The sequence below is a fragment of the Periplaneta americana genome, chromosome 12, assembly GCF_040183065.1.
Source record: "Periplaneta americana isolate PAMFEO1 chromosome 12, P.americana_PAMFEO1_priV1, whole genome shotgun sequence".
NCBI lineage: Eukaryota > Metazoa > Arthropoda > Insecta > Blattodea > Blattidae > Periplaneta > Periplaneta americana.
Window position 1 is genome coordinate 15557624 of NC_091128.1, and position 22510 is coordinate 15580133.

The following is a 22510-nucleotide window of genomic DNA, read 5'->3' on the forward strand; positions in this document are numbered from 1 at the left end:
CTAACTCCGTATGACTTAAATTGTGGTTTTCTGTTAACGAACAGTGACGTGTATTATGCAAATCAAGATTTCATGTATAATACCCTGTAAAGTTGATTTGAATAATTTCGAGGGAAAAATTGTTCCGGAGCCGGGTATCGACCCCGGGACATTTGGTTTAACGTACCAACGCTCTACCACTGAGCTATTCGGGAACACTACCCGACACCGATCCAATTTTTCCCTCTAAATCCACAGACCTCAGGGTGCGCTAACAACCGTCAGGCAACCAATTTCGAGTGCACACTAACTCCGTTTGACTTAAATTGTGGTTTTCTGTTAACGAACAGTGACGTGTATTATGCAAATCAAGATTTCGGGTATGATTTCCTGTAAAGTTGATTTGAATATTTTCGAGAGAAAAATTTTTCCTGAGCCGGGTATCGAACCCGGGACCTTTGGTTTAACGTACCAACGCTCTACCACTGAGCTACTCGGGAACTCTAACCGACACCGATCCAATTTTTCCCTCTATATCCACGGAACTCAAATTGGGCTGACAACCGTCAAGCAACAATCTTCGAGTGCACACTAACTCCGTGTGACTTAAATTGTGGTCTTGTGTTAACGAACAGTGACGTGTATTATGCAAAACAAGATTTCATGTATAACTCCCTATAAAATTGATTAGAATAATTTCGAGGGAAAAATTGTTCCGGAGCCGGGTATCGACACCGGGATTTTTGGTTTAACGTACCAATGCTCTACAACTGAGCTACTCGGGAACTCTAACCTACACCGATCCAATTTTTCCCTCTATATCCACAGACCCCGAAGTGGGCTGACAACAGTCAAGCAAACCAAATTCGAGTGCACACTAACTCCGTGTGACTTAAATTGTGGTTTTCTGTTAACGAACAGTGACGTGTATTATGCAAACAAGATTTCTGGTATGACTCCCTGTAAAGTTGATTTGAATAATTTCGAGGTAAAAATAGTTCCGGAGCCGGGTATCGAACCCGGTACCTTTGGATTAACGTACCAACGCTCTACCACTGAGCTACTCGGGAACTCTAACCGACACCTATCCAATTTTTCCATCTATATCTACAGACCTCAAATTGAGCTGACAACCATCAAGCAACCAACTTCGAGTGCACAATATCTCCTTGTGACTTAAATTGTGGTTTTCTGTTAACGAACAGTGAAGTGTATTAGGCAAATCAAGATTTCATGTATAACTCCCTGTAAAGTTGATTTTAATAATTACGAGGGAAAAAGTGTTCCGGAGCCGGGTATCGAACCCGGGACCTTTGGTTTAACGTACCAACGCTCTACCACTGAGCTACTCGGGAACTCTTACCGCCACCGATCCAATTTTTCTCTCTATATCCACGGACCTCAAATTGGGCTCACAACCGTCAAGCAACTATCTTCGAGTGCACACTAAGTCCGTGTGACTTAAGTTGTGGTCTTGTGTTAACGAACAGTGACGTGTATTATGCAAATCAAGATTTCAGGTATAAATCCCTATAAAGTTGATTAGAATAATTTCGAGGGAAAAATTTTTCCGGAGCCGGGTATCGAACCTGGGATCTTTGGTTTAACGTACCAATGCTCTACCACTGAGCTACACGGGAACTCTAACATACACCGATCCAATTTTTTCCTCTATATCCACAGACCTCAAAGTGGGCTGACAACCGTCAAGGAAACCAAATTCGAGTGCACTCTAACTCCGTGTGACTTAATTTGTGGTTTTCTGTTAACGAACAGTGACGTGTATTATGCAAATCAAGATTCCAGGTATGACTTCCTGTAAAGTTGATTTGAAAAATTTCGAGGGAAATATTGTTTCGGAGCCGGGTGTCGAACGCGGGACCTTTGTTTTAGCGTACCAACGCTCTACCACTGAGCTACTCGGGAACTCTAACCCACACCGATCCAATTTTTCCCTCTATATCCACAGACCTCAAAGTGGGCTGACAACCGTCAAGCAACCAACGTCGAGTGCACACTAACTCCGTGTGCCTTAAATTGTGGTTTTCTTTTAACGAACAGTGACGTGTACTATGCAAATCAAGATTTCAGGTATGACTCCCTGTAAAGTTGATTTGAATAATTTCGAGGGAAAAATTGTTCCGGAGCCGGGTATCGAACGCGGGACCTTTGTTTTAACGTACCTACTCTCTATCACTGAGCTACTCGGGAACTCTAACCGACACCGATCCAATTTTTCCCTCTATATCCAGGGACCTCAAATTGGCTGACAACAGTCAAGCAACCATCTTCGAGTGCACACTAACCCCGTGTGACTTAAATTGTGGTCTTGTGTTAACGAACAGTGACGTGTATTATGCAAATCAAGATTTCAGGTATAACTCCCTATAAAATTGATTAGAATAATTTCGAGAGAAAAATTGTTCCGGAGCCCGGTATCGACCCCGGGATCTTTGGTTTAACGTACCAATGCTCTAACACTGAGCTACTCGGGAACTCTCACCTACACCGATCCAATTTTTCCCTCTATATCCACAGACCTCAAAGTGGGGTGACAACCGTCAAGCAAACCATCTTCGAGTGCACACTAACTTCTTGTGACTTAAATTGTGGTTTTCTGTAAACGAACAGTGACGTGTGTTGTGGAAATCAAGATTACAGGTATGACTCCCTGTAAAGTTGATTTGAATAATTTCGAGAGAAAAATTGTTCCGGAGCCGGGTATCGAACCCAGTACCTTTGGATTAACGTACCAACGCTCTACCACTGAGCTACTCGGCAACACTAAACGACACCGATCCAATTTTTCCCTCTATATCTACAGACTTCAAAGTGAGCTGACAACCATCAAGCAACCAACTTCGAGTGCACACTAACTTCTTGTGACTTAAATTGTGGTTTTCTGTTAACGAACAGTGACGTGTATTATGTAAATCAAGATTTCAGGTATAACTCCCTGTTAAGTTGATTTGAATAATTTCGAGGGAAAAATTGTTCCGGAGCCGGGTATCGAACCCGGGACCTATGGTTTAACGTACTAACGCTCTACTACTGAGCTACTCGGGAACTCTAACCGACACCGATCCAATTTTTCCCTCTTTATCCACAGACATCAGGGTGCAATGAAAACCGTCAAGCAACCATCTTCGAGTGTACACTAACTCCGTGTGACTTAAATTGTGGTTTTTTGTTAACGAACAGTGACGAGTATTATGCAAATCAAGATTTCAGGTATGACTCATTGTTAAGTTGATTTGAATAATTTCGAGGAAAAAAATGTTCCGGAGCCGGGTATCGAACATGGGACCTTTGGTTTAACGTACCAACGCTCTACCACTGAGCTACTCGGTAACTGTAACAGGCACCGATCCAAGTTTTCCCTCTATATCCACAGACCTCAAAGTGGGCTGACAACCGTCAAGCAACCAACGTCGAGTGCACACTAACTCCGTGTGACTTAAATTGTGGTTTTCTGTTAACGAACAGTGACGTGTATTATGCAAATCAAGATTTCAGGTATAACTCCATGTAAAGTTGATTTGAATAATTTCGAGGAAATATTGTTCCGGAGCCGGGTATCGAACCGGGACATTTGGTTTAACGTACCAACGCTCTACCACTGAGCTACTCGGGAACTCTAACCGACACCGATCCTTTTTTTCCCTCTTCATCTACAGACCTCAAAGTGGGCTGACAACCGTCAAGCAACCAACTTCGAGTACACACTAACTCCGTGTGTCTTAAATTGTGGTTTTCTTTAACAAACAGTGACGGTATCGGAGCCGGGTATCGAACCCGGGACCTTTTGTTAAACGTACGAACGCTCTACCAGTGAGCTACTGGGGAACTCTAACCGACACCGATCTAATTTTTCCCTCTATATCCACGGACTTCAAATTGGGCTGACAACCGTCAAGCAACCATCTTCGAATGCACACTAACTCCGTGTGACTTAAATTGTGGTCTTGTGTTAACGAACAGTGACGTGTATTATGCAAATCAAGATTTCAGGTATAACTCCCTGTAAAGTTGATTTTAATAATTTCGAGGGAAAAATTGTTCCGGAGCCGGGTATCGAACGCGGGACCTTTGTTTTAACGTACCAACGCTCTACCACTGAGCTACTCGGGAACTCTAACTCACACCGACCCAATTTTTCCCTCTATAATCACAGACCTCAAAGTGGGCTGACAACCGTCAAGCAACCAAGGTCGAGTGCACACTAACTCGCTGTGACTTAAATTGTGGTTTTCTGTTAACGAACTGTGACGTGTATTATGCAAATCAAGATTTCAGGTATAACTCCCTGTAAAGTTGATTTGAATAATTTCGAGGGAAAAATTGTTCCGGAGCCGGGTATCGAACCCGGGACATTTGGTTTAACGTACCAACGCTCTACCACTGAGCTACTCGGGAACTCTAACCGACACCGATCCAATTTTTCCCTCTATATCCACTGACCTCAGAATGCGCTGAAAACCGTCAAGCAACCAACTTCGAGTGCACACTAACTCCGTGTTACTTAAATTGTGGTTTTCTGTTAACGAACAGTGACGAGTATTATGCAAATCAAGATTTCAGGTATGACTCATTGTAAAGTTGATTTGAATAATTTCGAAAGAAAAATTGTTCCGGAGACGGGTATCGAACCCGGGACCTTTGGTTTTACGTACCAACGCTCTACCACAGAGCTACTCGGGAACTCTAACCGACACCGATCCAATTTTTCCCTCTGTATCCACGGACCTCAAATTGGGCTGAAACCGTCAAGCAACCATCTTCGAGTGCACACTAAATCCGTGTGACTTAAATTGTGGTTTTCTGTTAACGAACAGTGACGGGTATTATTGAAATCAAGATTTCAGGTATGACTCCCTGTAAAGTTGATTTGAATAATTTCGAGGGAAAAATTGTTCCGAAGCCGAGTATCGAACGCGGGACCTTTGTTTTAACGTACCAACGCTCTACCACTGAGCTACTCGGGAACTCTAACCCACACCGATCCAATTTTTCCCTCTATATCCACAGACCTCAGAGTGCGCTGACAACCGTCAAGCAAGCAACGTCGAGTGCACACTAACTCCGTGTGACTTAAATTGTGGTTTTCTTTTAACGAACAGTGACGTGTATTATGCAAATCTAGATTTCAGGTATGACTCCCTGTAAAGTAGAATTGAATAATTTCGAGGGAAAAATTGTTCCGGAGCCGGGTATCGGACGGGGGACCTTTGTTTTAACGTACCAACGCTCTACCACTGAGCTACTCGGGAACTCTAACCGACACCGATCCAATTTTTCCCTTTATATCCACAGACCTCAAAGTGGGCTGACAACCGTCAAGCAACCAACGTCGCGTGCGCACTAACTCCGTGTGACGTAAATTGTGGTTTTCTGTTAACGAACAGTGACGTGTATTATGCATATCAAGATTTCAGGTATAACTCCCTGTAAAGTAGATTTGATTATTTTCGAGGGAAAAATTGTTCCGGAGCCGGGTGTCAATCCCGGGACCTTTGGTTTAACGTACTAACGCTCTACCACTGAGCTACTCGGGAACTCTAACCGACACCGATCCAATTTTTCCCTCTATATCCACGGACCTCAAATTGGCTGACAACAGTCAAGCAACCATCTTCGAGTGCACACTAACCCCGTGTGACTTAAATTGTGGTCTTGTGTTAACGAACAGTGACGTGTATTATGCAAATCAAGATTTCAGGTATAACTCCCTATAAAATTGATTAGAATAATTTCGAGAGAAAAATTGTTCCGGAGCCCGGTATCGACCCCGGGATCTTTGGTTTAACGTACCAATGCTCTAACACTGAGCTACTCGGGAACTCTCACCTACACCGATCCAATTTTTCCCTCTATATCCACAGACCTCAAAGTGGAGTGACAACCGTCAAGCAAACCATCTTCGAGTGCACACTAACTTCTTGTGACTTAAATTGTGGTTTTCTGTAAACGAACAGTGACGTGTGTTGTGGAAATCAAGATTACAGGTATGACTCCCTGTAAAGTTGATTTGAATAATTTCGAGAGAAAAATTGTTCCGGAGCCGGGTATCGAACCCAGTACCTTTGGATTAACGTACCAACGCTCTACCACTGAGCTACTCGGCAACACTAAACGACACCGATCCAATTTTTCCCTCTATATCTACAGACTTCAAAGTGAGCTGACAACCATCAAGCAACCAACTTCGAGTGCACACTAACTTCTTGTGACTTAAATTGTGGTTTTCTGTTAACGAACAGTGACGTGTATTATGTAAATCAAGATTTCAGGTATAACTCCCTGTTAAGTTGATTTGAATAATTTCGAGGGAAAAATTGTTCCGGAGCCGGGTATCGAACCCGGGACCTATGGTTTAACGTACTAACGCTCTACTACTGAGCTACTCGGGAACTCTAACCGACACCGATCCAATTTTTCCCTCTTTATCCACAGACATCAGGGTGCAATGAAAACCGTCAAGCAACCATCTTCGAGTGTACACTAACTCCGTGTGACTTAAATTGTGGTTTTTTGTTAACGAACAGTGACGAGTATTATGCAAATCAAGATTTCAGGTATGACTCATTGTTAAGTTGATTTGAATAATTTCGAGGGAAAAAATGTTCCGGAGCCGGGTATCGAACATGGGACCTTTGGTTTAACGTACCAACGCTCTACCACTGAGCTACTCGGTAACTGTAACAGGCACCGATCCAAGTTTTCCCTCTATATCCACAGACCTCAAAGTGGGCTGACAACCGTCAAGCAACCAACGTCGAGTGCACACTAACTCCGTGTGACTTAAATTGTGGTTTTCTGTTAACGAACAGTGACGTGTATTATGCAAATCAAGATTTCAGGTATAACTCCATGTAAAGTTGATTTGAATAATTTCGAGGAAATATTGTTCCGGAGCCGGGTATCGAACCGGGACATTTGGTTTAACGTACCAACGCTCTACCACTGAGCTACTCGGGAACTCTAACCGACACCGATCCTTTTTTTCCCTCTTCATCTACAGACCTCAAAGTGGGCTGACAACCGTCAAGCAACCAACTTCGAGTGCACACTAACTCCGTGTGTCTTAAATTGTGGTTTTCTTTAACAAACAGTGACGGTATCGGAGCCGGGTATCGAACCCGGGACGTTTTGTTAAACGTACGAACGCTCTACCAGTGAGCTACTGGGGAACTCTAACCGACACCGATCTAATTTTTCCCTCTATATCCACGGACTTCAAATTGGGCTGACAACCGTCAAGCAACCATCTTCGAATGCACACTAACTCCGTGTGACTTAAATTGTGGTCTTGTGTTAACGAACAGTGACGTGTATTATGCAAATCAAGATTTCAGGTATAACTCCCTGTAAAGTTGATTTTAATAATTTCGAGGGAAAAATTGTTCCGGAGCCGGGTATCGAACGCGGGACCTTTGTTTTAACGTACCAACGCTCTACCACTGAGCTACTCGGGAACTCTAACTCACACCGACCCAATTTTTCCCTCTATAATCACAGACCTCAAAGTGGGCTGACAACCGTCAAGCAACCAAGGTCGAGTGCACACTAACTCGCTGTGACTTAAATTGTGGTTTTCTGTTAACGAACTGTGACGTGTATTATGCAAATCAAGATTTCAGGTATAACTCCCTGTAAAGTTGATTTGAATAATTTCGAGGGAAAAATTGTTCCGGAGCCGGGTATCGAACCCGGGACATTTGGTTTAACGTACCAACGCTCTACCACTGAGCTACTCGGGAACTCTAACCGACACCGATCCAATTTTTCCCTCTATATCCACTGACCTCAGAATGCGCTGAAAACCGTCAAGCAACCAACTTCGAGTGCACACTAACTCCGTGTGACTTAAATTGTGGTTTTCTGTTAACGAACAGTGACGAGTATTATGCAAATCAAGATTTCAGGTATGACTCATTGTAAAGTTGATTTGAATAATTTCGAGAGAAAAATTGTTCCGGAGACGGGTATCGAACCCGGGACCTTTGGTTTTACGTACCAACGCTCTACCACAGAGCTACTCGGGAACTCTAACCGACACCGATCCAATTTTTCCCTCTGTATCCACGGACCTCAAATTGGGCTGAAACCGTCAAGCAACCATCTTCGAGTGCACACTAAATCCGTGTGACTTAAATTGTGGTTTTCTGTTAACGAACAGTGACGGGTATTATTGAAATCAAGATTTCAGGTATGACTCCCTGTAAAGTTGATTTGAATAATTTCGAGGGAAAAATTGTTCCGAAGCCGAGTATCGAACGCGGGACCTTTGTTTTAACGTACCAACGCTCTACCACTGAGCTACTCGGGAACTCTAACCCACACCGATCCAATTTTTCCCTCTATATCCACAGACCTCAGAGTGCGCTGACAACCGTCAAGCAAGCAACGTCGAGTGCACACTAACTCCGTGTGACTTAAATTGTGGTTTTCTTTTAACGAACAGTGACGTGTATTATGCAAATCTAGATTTCAGGTATGACTCCCTGTAAAGTAGATTTGAATAATTTCGAGGGAAAAATTGTTCCGGAGCCGGGTATCGGACGGGGGACCTTTGTTTTAACGTACTAACGCTCTACCACTGAGCTACTCGGGAACTCTAACCGACACCGATCCAATTTTTCCCTCTATATCCACAGACCTCAAAGTGGGCTGACAACCGTCAAGCAACCAACGTCGCGTGCGCACTAACTCCGTGTGACGTAAATTGTGGTTTTCTGTTAACGAACAGTGACGTGTATTATGCATATCAAGATTTCAGGTATAACTCCCTGTAAAGTAGATTTGATTATTTTCGAGGGAAAAATTGTTCCGGAGCCGGGTGTCAATCCCGGGAACTTTGGTTTAACGTACTAACGCTCTACCACTGAGCTACTCGGGAACTCTAACCGACACCGATCCAATTTTCCCTATATATCCACAGATCACAGTGTGCGCTGACAACCGTCAAACAACCAACTTCGAGTGCACACTAACTCCGTGTGACTTAAATTGTGGTTTTCTGTTAACGAACAGTGACGAGTATTATGCAAATCAAGATTTCAGGTATGACTCCCTGCAAAGTTGATTTGAATAATTTCGAGAGAAGAATTGTCTCGGAGCCGGGTATCAAACCCGGGACCTTTGGTTTAAAGTACCAACGCTCAACCACAGAGCTACTAGGGAACTCTAACCCACACCGACCCAATTTTTCCCTCTATAACCACAGACCTCAAAGTGGGCTGACAACCGTCAAGCAACCAAGGTCGAGTGCACACTAACTCGCTGTGACTTAAATTGTGGTTTTCTGTTAACGAACAGTGACGCGTATTATGCAAATCAAGATTTCAGGTATAACTCCCTGTAAAGTTGATTTGAATAATTTCGAGGGAAAAATTGTTCCGGAGCCGGGTATCGAACCCGGGACATTTGGTTTAACGTACCAACGCTCTACCACTGAGCTACTCGGGAACTCTAACCGACACCGATCCAATTTTTCCCTCTATATCCACAGACCTCAGAATGCGCTGAAAACCGTCAAGCAACCAACTTCGAGTGCACACTAACTCCGTGTGACTTAAATTGTGGTTTTCTGTTAACGAACAGTGAACGAGTATTATGCAAATCAAGATTTCAGGTATGACTCATTGTAAAGTTGATTTGAATAATTTCGAGAGAAAAATTGTCCCGGAGCCGGGTATCGAATCCGGGACCTTTGGTTTTACGTACCAACGCTCTACCACAGAGCTACTCGGGAACTCTAACCGACACCGATCCAATTTTTCCCTCTGTATCCACGGACCTCAAATTGGGCTGAAACCGTCAAGCAACCATCTTCGAGTGCACACTTAATCCGTGTGACTTAAATTGTGGTTTTCTGTTAACGAACAGTGACGGGTATTATGGAAATCAAGATTTCAGGTATGAATCCCTGTAAAGTTGATTTGAATAATTTCGAGGGAAAAATTGTTCCGAAGCCGGGTATCGAACGCGGGACCTTTGTTTTAACGTACCAACGCTCTACCACTGAGCTACTCGGGAACTCTAACCGACACCGATCCAATTTTCCCCTCTATATTTACAGAACTCAAAGTGAGCTGACAACCATCAAGCAACCAACTTCGAGTGCACACTATCTCCTTGTGACTTAAATTGTGGTTTTCTGTTAACGAACAGTGACGTGTATTGTGCAAATCAAGATTTCATGTATAACTCCCTGTAAAGTTGATTTAAATAATTTCGAGGGAAAAAAAGTGTTCCGGAGCCGGGTTTCGAACCCGGGAACTTTGGTTTAACGTACCAACGATCTACCACTGAGCTACTCGGGAGCTCTTACCGACACCGATCCAATTTTTCTCTCTATATCGACGGACCTCAAATTGGGCTGACAACCGTCTAGGAACTATCTTCGAGTGCACAGTAAGTCCGTGTGACTTAAATTGTGGTCTTGTGTTAACGAACAGTGACGTGTATTATGCAAATCAAGATTTCAGGTATAAATCCCTATAAAATTGATTAGAATAATTTCGAGGGAAAAATTTTTCCGGAGCCGGGTATCGAACCTGGGATCTTTGGTTTAACGTACCAATGCTCTACCACTGAGCTACTCGGGAACTCTAACCCACATCGATCCAATTTTTCCCTCTATATCCACAGACCTCAAATTGGAATGACAACCGTCAAGCAACCAACGTCGATTGCACACTAACTCCGTGTGACTTAAATTGTGGTTTTCTTTAAACGAACAGTGACGTGTATTATGCAAATCAAGATTCCAGGTATGAATTCCTGTAAAGTTGATTTGAAAAATTTCGAGGGAAAAATTGTTTCGGAGCCGGGTATCGAACGCGGGACCTTTGTTTTAGCGTACCAACGCTCTACCACTGAGCTACTCGGGAACTCTAACCCACACCGATCCAATTTTTCCCTCTATATCCACAGACCTCAAATTGGGCTGACAACCGTCTATGAACTATCTTCGAGTGCACAGTAAGTCCGTGTGACTTAAATTGTGGTCTTGTGTTAACGAACAGTGACGTGTATTATGCAAATCAAGATTTCATGTATAACTCCCTGTAAAGTTGATTTGAATAATTTCGAGGGAAAAAGTGTTCCGGAGCCAGGTATCGAACCCGGGACCTTTTGTTTAACGTACCAACGCTCTACCACTGACCTACTCGGGAACTCTTACCGACACCGATCCAATTTTTCTCTCTATATCCACGGACCTCAAATTGGGCTGACAACCGTCAAGCAACTATCTTCGAGTGCACACTAAGTCCGTTTGACTTAAATTGTGGTCTTGTGTTAACGAACAGTGAAGTGTATTATGCAAATCAAGATTTCAGGTATAAATCCCTATAAAGTTGATTAGAATAATTTCGAGGGAAAAATTGTTCCGGAGCCGGGTATCGAACGCGGGACCTTTGTTTTAACGTACCATCGCTCTATCACTGAGCTACTCGGGAACTCTAACCGACACCGATCCAATTTTTCCCTCTATATCCACAGACCTCAAAGTGGGCTGACAACCGTCAAGCAACCAACGTCGCGTGCACACTAACTCCGTGTGACGTAAATTGTGGTTTTCTGTTAACGAACAGTGACGTGTATTATGCATATCAAGATTTCAGGTATAACTCCCTGTAAAATTGATTTGATTATTTTCGAGGGAAAAATTGTTCCGGAGCCGGGTATCGATCCCGGGACCTTTGGTTTAACGTACTAACGCTCTAACACTGAGCTACTCGGGAACTGTAACCGACACCGATCCAATTTTTGCCTATTTATCCACAGATCACAGAGTGCGCTGACAACCGTCAAACAACCAACTTCGAGTGCACACTAACTCCGTGTGACTTAAATTGTGGTTTTCTGTTAACGAACAGTGACGAGTATTATGCAAATCTAGATTTCAGGTATGACTCCCTGTAAAGTTGATTTGAATAATTTCGAGAGAAAAATTGTCTCGGAGCCGGGTATCGAACCCGGGACCTCTGGTTTAACGTACCAACGCTCTACCACAGAGCTACTAGGGAACTCTAACCGACACCGATCCAATTTTTCCCTCTATATCCACGGACCTCAAATTGGGCTGAAACCGTCAAGCAACCATCTTCGAGTGCACACTAACTCCGTGTAACTCAAATTCTGGTCTTGTGTTAACGAACAGTGACGTGTATTATGCAAATCAAGATTTCAGGTATAAGTCCCTATAAATTTGATTAGAATAATTTCGAGGGAAAAATATTTCCGGGACCGGGTATCGAACCCGGGATCTTTGGTTTAACGTACCAATGCTCTACCACAGATCTACTCGGGAACTCTAACCTACACCGATCCAAATTTTCCCTCTATATCCACAGACCTCAAAGTGGGCTGACAACCGTCAAGCAAACCAACTTCGAGTGCACACTAACTCCGTGTGACTTAATTTGTGGTTTGCTGTTAACGAACAGTGACGTGTATTATGGAAATCAAGATATCAGATATGATTCACTGTAAAGTTGATTTGAATAATTTCGAGGGAAAAATTGTTTCGAAGCCGGGTATCGAACCTGGGACCTTTGGTTTAACGTACCAAAGCTCTACCACTGAGCTACTCTGGAACTCTAACAGACACCGATCCAATTTTTCCCTCTATATCCACAGACCTCAAAGTGGTCTGACAATCGTCATGCAACCTACGTCGAGTGCACACTAACTCCGTTTGACTTAAATTGTGGTTTTCTGTTAACGAACAGTGACGTGTATTATGCAAATCAAGATTTCAGGTATATCTCAATGTAAAGTTGATTTGAGTAATTTCGAGGAAAAATTGTTCCGGAGCCGGGTATCAAACCCGGGACCTTTGGTTTAACGTACCAACGCTCTACCACTGAGCTACTCGGGAACTCTAACCGACACCGATCCAATTTTTTCCTCTATATCTACAGACCTCAAAGTGGGCAGACAACCGTCAAGCAACCAACTTCGAATGCACACTAACTCCGTGTGTCTTAAATTGTGGTTTTCTTTAACGTACAGTGACGTTATCGGAGCCGGGTATCGAACCCGGGACCTTTGGTTTAACGTACTAACACTCTACCACTGAGCTACTCGGGAACTCTAACCGACACCGATCCAATTTCTCCCTCTATATCCACGGACCTCAAATTGGGCTGACAACCGTCAAGCAACCATCTTCGAATGCACACTAACTTCGTGTGACTTAAATTGTGGTCTTGTGTTAACGAACAGTGACGTGTATTATGCAAATCAGGATTTCAGGTATAACTCCCTGTAAAGTTGATTTGAATAATTTGGAGGGAAAAAATGTTCCGGAGCCGGGTATCGAACCAGGGATCATTGGTTTAAGGTACCAATGCTCTACCACTGAGCTACTCGGGAACTCTAACCTACACCGATCCAATTTTTCCCTCTTTATCCACAGAACTCAAAGTGGGCTGACAACTGTCAAGCAAACCATCTTCGAGTGCACACTAACTCCGTGTGACTTAAATTGTGGTTTTCTGTTAACGAACAGTGACGTGTATTATGGAAATCAAGATTTCAGGTATGACTCAAAGTAAAGTTGATTTGAATAATTTCGAGAGAAAGATTGTTCCGGAGCCGGCTAACGAACCCGGGACCTTTGGTTTAACGTACCAACGCTCTACCACTGAGCTACTCGGGAACTCTAACCGACACCGATCCAATTTTTTCCTCTATATCTACAGAACTCAAAGTGGGCTGACAACCGTCAAGCAAACTACTTCGAGTGCACACTAACTCCGTATGACTTAAATTGTAGTCTTCTGTTAACGAACAGTGACGTGTATTATGCAAATCAAGATTTCATGTATAATACCCTGTAAAGTTGATTTGAATAATTTCGAGGGAAAAATTGTTCCGGAGCCGGGTATCGAACCCGGGACCTTTGGTTTAACGTTTCGACGCTCTACCACTGAGCTACTCGGGAACTCTAACCGACACCGATTCAATTTTTCCCTCTATATCCTCAGACCTCAAAGTGGGCTGACAACCGTCAAGCAACCAACGTCGCGTGCGCACTAACTCCGTGTGACGTAAATTGTGGTTTTCTGTTAACGAACAGTGACGTGTATTATGCAAATCAAGATTCCAGGTATGAATTCCTGTAAAGTTGATTTGAAAAATTTCGAGGGAAAAATTGTTTCGGAGCCGGGTATCGAACGCGGGACCTTTGTTTTAGCGTACCAACGCTCTACCACTGAGCTACTCGGGAACTCTAACCGACACCGATCCAATTTTTCCCTATATATCCACAGATCTCAGAGTGCGCTGACAACCGTCAAACAACCAACTTCGAGTGCACACTAACTCCGTGTGACTTAAATTGTGGTTTTCTGTTAACGAACAGTGACGAGTATTATGCAAATCAAGATTTCAGGTATGACTCCCTGTAAAGTTGATTTGAATAATTTCGAGAGAAAAATTGTCCCGGAGCCGGGTATCGAACCCGGGACCTTTGGTTTAACGTACCAACGCTCTACCACAGAGGTACTAGAGAACTCTAAACGACACCGATCCAATTTTTCCCTCTATATCCACGGACCTCAAATTGGGCTGAAACCGTCAAGCAACCATCTTCGAGTGCACACTAACTCCGTGTGACTTAAATTGTGGTTTGCTGTTAACGAACAGTGACGTGTATTATGGAAATCAAGATTTCAGATATGATTCCCTGTAAAGTTGATTTAAATAATTTCGAGAGAAAAATTTTTCCGGAGACGGTTATCGAACCCGGGACCTTTGGATTAATGTACCAACGCTCCACCACTGAGCTACTCGGGAACTCTAACCGACACCGATCCAATTTTTCCATCTATATCTACAGACCTCAAATTGGGCTGACAACCGTCAAGCAACCAAATTCGAGTGCACACTAACTCCGTGTGACTTAAATTGTGGTTTTCCGTTAACGAACAGTGACGTGTATTATGCAAATCAAGATTTCAGGTATGACTCCCTGTAAAGTTGATTTGAATAATTTCGAGGGAAAAATTGTTTCTAAGCCGGGTATCGAACCTGGGACCTTTGGTTTAACGTACCAAATCTCTACTACTGAGCTACTCTGGAACTCTAACAGACACCGATCCAATTTTTCCCTCTATATCCACAGACCTCAAAGTGGTCTGACAACCGTCATGCAACCTACGTCGAGTGCACACTAACTCCGTGTGACTTAAATTGTGGTTTTCTGTTAACGAACAGTGACGTGTTTTATGCAAATCAAGATTTCAAGTATAAATCCCTGTAAAGTTGATTTGAATAATTTCGAGGAAAAATTGTTCCGGAGCCGGGAATCGAACCCGGGACCTTTTGTTTAACGTACCAACGCTCTACCACTGAGCTACTCGAGAACTCTAACCGACACCGATCCAATTTTTCCCTCTATATCTACAGACATCAAAGTGGGCAGACAAACGTCAAGCAACCAACTTCGAGTGCACACTAACTCCGTGTGTCTTAAATTGTGGTTTTCTTTAACGTACAGTGACGTTATCAGAGCCGGGTATCGAACCCGGGACCTTTGGTTTAACGTACTAACACTCTACCACTGAGCTACTCGGGAACTCTAACCGACACCGATCCAATTTCTCCCTCTATATCCACGGACCTCAAATTGGGCTGACAACCGTCAAGCAACCATCTCCGAATGCACAATAACTCCGTGTGACCTAAATTGTGGTCTTGTGTTAACGAACAGTGACGTGTATTATGCAAATCAAGATTTCAGGTATAACTCCCTGTAAAGTTGATTTGAATAATTTCGAGGGAAAAATTGTTCCGGAGCCGGGTATCGAACCAGGGATCATTGGTTTAAGGTACCAATGCTCTACCACTGAGCTACTCGGGAACTCTAACCTACACCGATCCAATTTTTCCCTCTTTATCCACAGAACTCAAAGTGGGCTGACAACTGTCAAGCAAACCATCTTCGAGTGCACACTAACTCCGTGTGACTTAAATTGTGGTTTTCTGTTAACGAACAGTGACGTGTATTATGGAAATCAAGATTTCAGGTATGACTCAAAGTAAAGTTGATTTGAATAATTTCGAGAGAAAAATTGTTCCGGAGCCGGGTAACGAACCCGGGACCTTTGGTTTAACGTACCAACGCTATACCACTGAGCTACTCGGGAACTCTAACCGACACCGATCCAATTTTTCCCTCTATATCTACAGACCTCAAAGTGGGCTGACAACCGTCAAGCAAACAACTTCGAGTGCACACTAACTCCGTATGACTTAAATTGTGGTTTTCTGTTAACGAACAGTGACGTGTATTATGCAAATCAAGATTTCAGGTATGACTCCCTGTAAAGTTGATTTGAATAATTTCGAGGGAAAAATTGTTCCGGAGCCGGGTATCGAACGCGGGACCTTTGTTTTAACGTACCAACGCTCTATCACTGAGCTACTCGGGAACTCTAACCGACACCGATCCAATTTTTCCCTCTATATCCACGGACCTCAAATTGGCTGACAACAGTCAAGCAACCATCTTCGAGTGCACACTAACTCCGTGTGACTTAAATTGTGGTTTTCTGTTAACGAACATTGACGTGTATTATGGAAATCAAGATTTCATGTATGACTCAATGTAAAAATGATTTGAATAATTTCGAGAGAAAGATTGTTCCGGAGCCGGGTAACGAACCCGGGACCTTTGGTTTAACGTACAAACGCTCCACCACTGAGCTACTCGGGAACTCTAACCGATACCGATCCAATTTTCCCTCTATATCTACGGACCTCAAAGTGGGCTGACAACCGTCAAGCAACCAACTTCGAGTGCACACTAACTCCGTGTGACTTAAATTGTGGTTTTCTGTTAACGAACAGTGACGTGTATTATGCAAATCAAGATTTCAGGTATAACTCCCTGTAAAGTTGATTTGAATAATTTCGAGGGAAAAATTGTTCCGGAGCCGGGTATCGAACCCGGGATTTTTGGTTTAACGTACCAATGCTCTACCACTGAGCTACTATGGAACTCTAACCGACACCGATCCAATTTTTCCCTCTATATCCACAGACCTCAAAGTGGGCAGACAACCGTCATGCAACCAACTTCGAGTGCACACTAACTCCGTGTGACTTAAATTGTTGTTTTATGTTAACGAACAGTGACGTGTATTATGCAAATCAAGATTTCAGGTATAAATGCCTGTAAAGTTGATTTGAATAATTTCGAGGGAAAAATTTTTCCGGAGCCGGGTATCGAACCCGGGACCTTTGGTTTAACGTACCAACGCTCTACCACTGAGCTACTCGGGAACTCTAACCCACACCGATCCAATTTTTCCCTCTATATCCACAGACCTCAAACTGGGCTGACAACCGTCAAGCAACCAAATTCGAATGAACACTAACCCCGTATGACTTAAATTGTGGTTTTCTGTTAACGAAGAATGACGTGTATTATGCAAATCAAGATTTCAGGAATAACTCCCTGTAAAGTTGCTTTGAATAATTTCGAGGGAAAAATTGTTCCGGAGCCGGGTATCGAACCCGGGACCTTTGGTTTAACGTATCAACGCCTTACCACTGAGCTTCTCGGGAACTCTAACCGACACCAATCCAATTTTTCCCTCTATATCTACAGAACTCAAAGTGAGCTGACAACCATCAAGCAACCAACTTCGAGTGCACACTAACTCCTTGTGACTTAAATTGTGGTTTTCTGTTAACGAACAGTGACGTGTATTATTCAAATCATGATTTCAGGTATAACTCCCTGTAAAGTTGATTTGAATAATTTCGAAGGAGAAATTGTTCCGGAGCCGGGAATCGAACCCGGGACCTTTGGTTTAACGTACCAACGCTCTACCACTGAGCTACTCGGGAACTCTAACCGACACAGATCCAATTTTTCCTTCTATATCCACAGACCTCCAAGTGGGCTGACAAACGTCAAGCAACCAACTTCGAGTGCACACTAACTCCGTGTGACTTAAATTGTGGTTTTCTTTTAACGAACAGTGACGTGTATTATGCAAATCAAGATTTCAGGTATGACCCCTGTAAAGTTGATTTGAATAATTACGAGGGAAAAATTGTTCCGGAGCCGGTTATCGAACGCGGTACCTTTGTTTTAACGTACCAACGCTCTACCACTGAGCTACTCGGGAACTCTAACCCACACCGATCCAATTTTTCCCTCTTTATCCACAGACCTCAAAGTGGGATGACAACCGTCAAGCAAACAACGTCGAGTGCACACTAACTCCGTGTGACTTAAATTGTGGTTTTCTGTTAACGAACTGTGACGTGTATTACGCAAATCATGATTTCAGGTATAAATCCCTGTAAAGTTGATTTGAATAATTTGAGGGAAAAATTGTTCCGGAGCCGGGTATCGAACCCGGGACTTTTGGTTTAACGTAGTAACGCTCTACCACTGAGCTACTCGGGAACTCTAACCGACACCGATCTAATTTTTCCCTGTATATCCATAAACCTCAGAGTGCGCTGACAACCGTCAAGCAACCAACTTCGAGTGCACACTGACTCCGTGTGTCTTAAATTGTGGCTTTCTGTTAACGAACAGTGACGAGTATTATGCAAATCAAGATTTCAGGTATGACTCCTTGTAAAGTTGATTTGAATAATTTCGAGAGAAAAATTGTCCCGGAGCCGGGTATCGAACCCGGGACATTTTTGTTCAACGTACCAACGCTCTACCACTGAGCTACTCGGGAACTCTAACCGACACCGATCCAATTTTTCCCTCTATATACACGGACCTCAAATTGGGCTGAAACCGTCAAGCAATCATCTTCGTGTGCACACTAACTCCGTGTGACTTAAATTGCGGTTTTCTGTTAACGAACAGTGACGGGTATTATGGAAATCAAGATTTCAGGTATGACTCCCTGTAAAGTTGATTTGAATGATTTCGAGAGAAAAATTGTTCCGGAGCCGGATATCGAACCCGGGACCTTTGGATTAACGTACCAACACTCTACCACTGAGCTACTCGGGAACTCTAACCGACACCGATCCAATTTTTCCAACTATATCTACAGAATTCAAAGTGGGCTGACAACCGTAAAGCAACCAACGTCGAGTGCACACTAACACCGTGTGACTTAAATTGTGGTTTTCTTTTAACGAACAGTGACGTGTATTATACAAATCAAGATTTCAGGTATGACTTCCTGTAAAGCTGATTTGAATAATTTCGAGGGAAAAATTGTTCCGGAGCCGGGTATCGAACGCGGGACCTTTGTTTTAACGTACCAACGCTCTACCACTGAGCTACTCGGGAACTCTAACACACACAGATCCAATTTTTCCCTCTATATCCACAGAACTCAAAGTGGGCTGACAACCGTCAAGCAAACAAGGTCGAGTGCACACTAACTCCGTGTGACATAAATTGTGGTTTTCTGTTAACGAACAGTGACGTGTATTATGCAAATCAAGATTACAAGTATAAATCCCTGTAAAGTTGATTTGAATAATTTCGAGGGAAAAATTTTTCCGGTGTCGGGTATCGAACCCGGGACCTTTGGTTTAACGTACTAACGCTCTACCACTGAGCTACTCGGGAACTCTAACCGACACCGATCCAATTTTTCCCTCTATATCCACAGAACTCAGAGTGCGCTGACAACCGTCAGGCAACCAACTTCGAGTGCATACTAACTCCGTGTGACTTAAATTGTGGTTTTCTGTTAACGAACAGTGACGAGTATTATGCAAATCAAGATTTCAGGAATGACTCCCTGTAAAGTTGATTTGAATAATTTCGAGGGAAAAATTGTCCCGGAGTCGGGTATCGTACCCGGGTCCTTTGGTTTAACGTACCAACGCTCTACCACTGAGCTACTCGGGAACTCTAACCGACACCGATCCAATTTTTCCCTCTATATCCACGGACCTCAAATTTGGCTGAAACCGTCAAGCAACCATCTTCGAGTGCACACTAAGTCCGTGTGACTTAAATTCTGGTCTAGTGTTAACGAACAGTGACGTGTATTATGCAAATCAAGTTTTCGGGTATAACTCCCTATAAATTTGATTAGAATAATTTCGAGGGATAAAATATTTCCGGGCCCGGGTATCGAACCCGGGATCTTTGTTTTAACGTACCAATGCTCTACCACTGGGCTACTCGGGAACTCTAACATACACCGATCCAATTTTTCCCTCTATATCCACAGACCTCAAAGTGGGCTGACAAACGTCAAGCAAACCAACTTCGAGTGCACACTAACTCCGTGTGATTTAAATTGTGGTTTTCTGTTAACGAACAGTGACGTGTATTATGGAAATCAAGATTTCAGGTATGATTCCCTGTAAAGTTGATTTAAATAATTTCGAGAAAAAAATTGTTCCGGAGACGGGTATCGAACCCGGGACCTTTGGATTAACGTACCAACGCTCTACCACTGACCTACTCGGGAACTCTAACCGACACCGATCCAATTTTTCCATCTATATCTACAGACCTCAAAGTGGGCTGACAACCGTCAAGCAACCATCTTCGAGTGCACACTAACTACGTGTGACTTAAATTGTGGTTTTCCGTTAACGAACAGTGATGTGTATTATGCAAATCAAGATTTCAGGTATGACTCCCTGTAAAGTTGATTTGAATAATTTCTAGGAAAAAGTGTTCCGGAGCCAGGTATCGAACCTGGGACCTTTGGTTTAACGTACCAACGCTCTACCACTGAGCTACGCGGGAACTCTTACAGACACCGATCCAATTTTTCCCTCTATATCCACAGACCTCAAAGTGGGCTGACAACCGTCAAGCAACCAACTTCGAGTGCACACTAACTCCGTGTGACTTATATTGTGGTTTTCTGTTAACGAACAGTGAAGTGTATTATGCAAATCAAGATTTCAGGTATAACTCCCTGTAAAGTTGATTTGAATAAATTCGAGGGAAAAATTGTTCCGGAGCCGGGTATCGAACCCGGGACCTTTGGTTTAACGTACCAACGCTCTACCACTGTGCTACTCGGGAACTCTAACCGACACCGATCCAATTTTTCCCTCTATATCTACAGAACTCAAAGTGGGCTGACAACCGTCAAGCAAACAACTTCGAGTGCACATTAACTCCGTGTGACTTAAATTGTGGTTTTCTGTTAACGAACAGTGACGTGTATTATGCAAATCAAGATTTCAGGTAAGACTCCCTGTAAGTTGATTTGAATAATTTCGAGGGAAAAATTGTTGCGGAACCGAGTATCGAACCCGGGACTTTTGGTTTAACGTACCATTGCTCTACCACTGACCTACTCGGGAACTCTAACCGACACCGATCCAATTTTTCCCTCTATATCCACACACATCTAAGTGGGCTGACAACCGTCAAACAACCAACTTCGAGTGCACACTAACTCCGTGTGACTTAAATTGTGGTTTTCTGTTAACGAACAGTGACGTGTATTATGCAAATCAAGATTACAGGTATAACTCCCTGTGAAGTTGATTTGAATAATTTCGAGGGATAATTTTTCCGGACCCGGGTATCGAACGCGGGATCTTTGGTTTAACGTCCCAACGCTCTACCACTGAGCTACTCGGGAACTCTAACCGACACCGATCCAATTTTTCCCTCTGTATCCACAGAACTCAAAGTGGGCTGACAACCGTCAAGCAACCAACTTCGAGTGCACACTAACTCCATGTGACTTAAATTGTGGTTTTCTGTTAACGAACAGTGACGTGTATTATGCAAACCAAGATTACAGGTATAACTCCCTGTAAAGTTGATTTGAGTAATTTTGAGGGAAAAATTGTTCGGGAGCCGGGTATCGAACCCGCAATCTTTGGTTTAACGCACCAACGTTCTACCACTGGGCAACTTTGGATCTCTAACCGACACCGATCCAATTTTTTCCTCTATATCCACAGACCTCAAAGTGGGCTGACAACCGTCAAGCAACCAACTTCGAGTGCACACTAACACCGTGTGTCTTAAATTATGGTTTTCTTTAACGAACAGTGACGGTATCGGAGCCGGGTATCGAACCCGGGACCATTGGTTTAACGTACCAACGCTCTACCACTGAGCTACTCGGGAACTCTAACCGACACCGATCCAATTTTTCCCTCTATATCCACGGACCTCAAATTTGGCTGACAACGGTCAAGCATCCATCTTCGAGTGCACAATAACTCCGTGTGACTTAAATTGTGGTCTTGTGTTAACGAAGAGTGACGTGTATTATGCAAATCAAGATTTCAGGTATAACTCCCTGTAAAGTTGATTTGAATAATTTCGAGGGAAAAATTTTTCCGGAGCCGGGTATCGAACCCGGGATCTTTGGTTTAACGTACCAATGCTCTACCACTGAGCTACTCGGGAACTCTAACCTACACCGATCCAATTTTTCTCTCTATATCCACAGAACTCAAAGTGGGCTGACAACTGTGAAGAAAACCATCTTCGAGTGCACACTAACTCCGTGTGACTTAAATTGTGGTTTTCTGTTAACGAACAGTGACGTGTATTATGGAAATCAAGATTTCAGGTATGACTCAA

The 22510-nt window shown here is 43.3% G+C and overlaps 2 non-coding genes across 2 annotated transcripts; both read right to left on the minus strand.

Annotated features, from left to right (window-relative positions):
- Nucleotides 1–407: 407 nt before the first annotated feature.
- On the minus strand, nucleotides 408–479 carry TRNAN-GUU (transfer RNA asparagine (anticodon GUU)). Its single transcript has one exon. It is a non-coding gene; the product is annotated as a tRNA-Asn (tRNA).
- Nucleotides 480–17778: 17299 nt separating this feature from the next.
- Nucleotides 17779–17850, minus strand: TRNAN-GUU (transfer RNA asparagine (anticodon GUU)). The gene has a single exon. It is a non-coding gene; the product is annotated as a tRNA-Asn (tRNA).
- Nucleotides 17851–22510: the final 4660 nt, after the last annotated feature.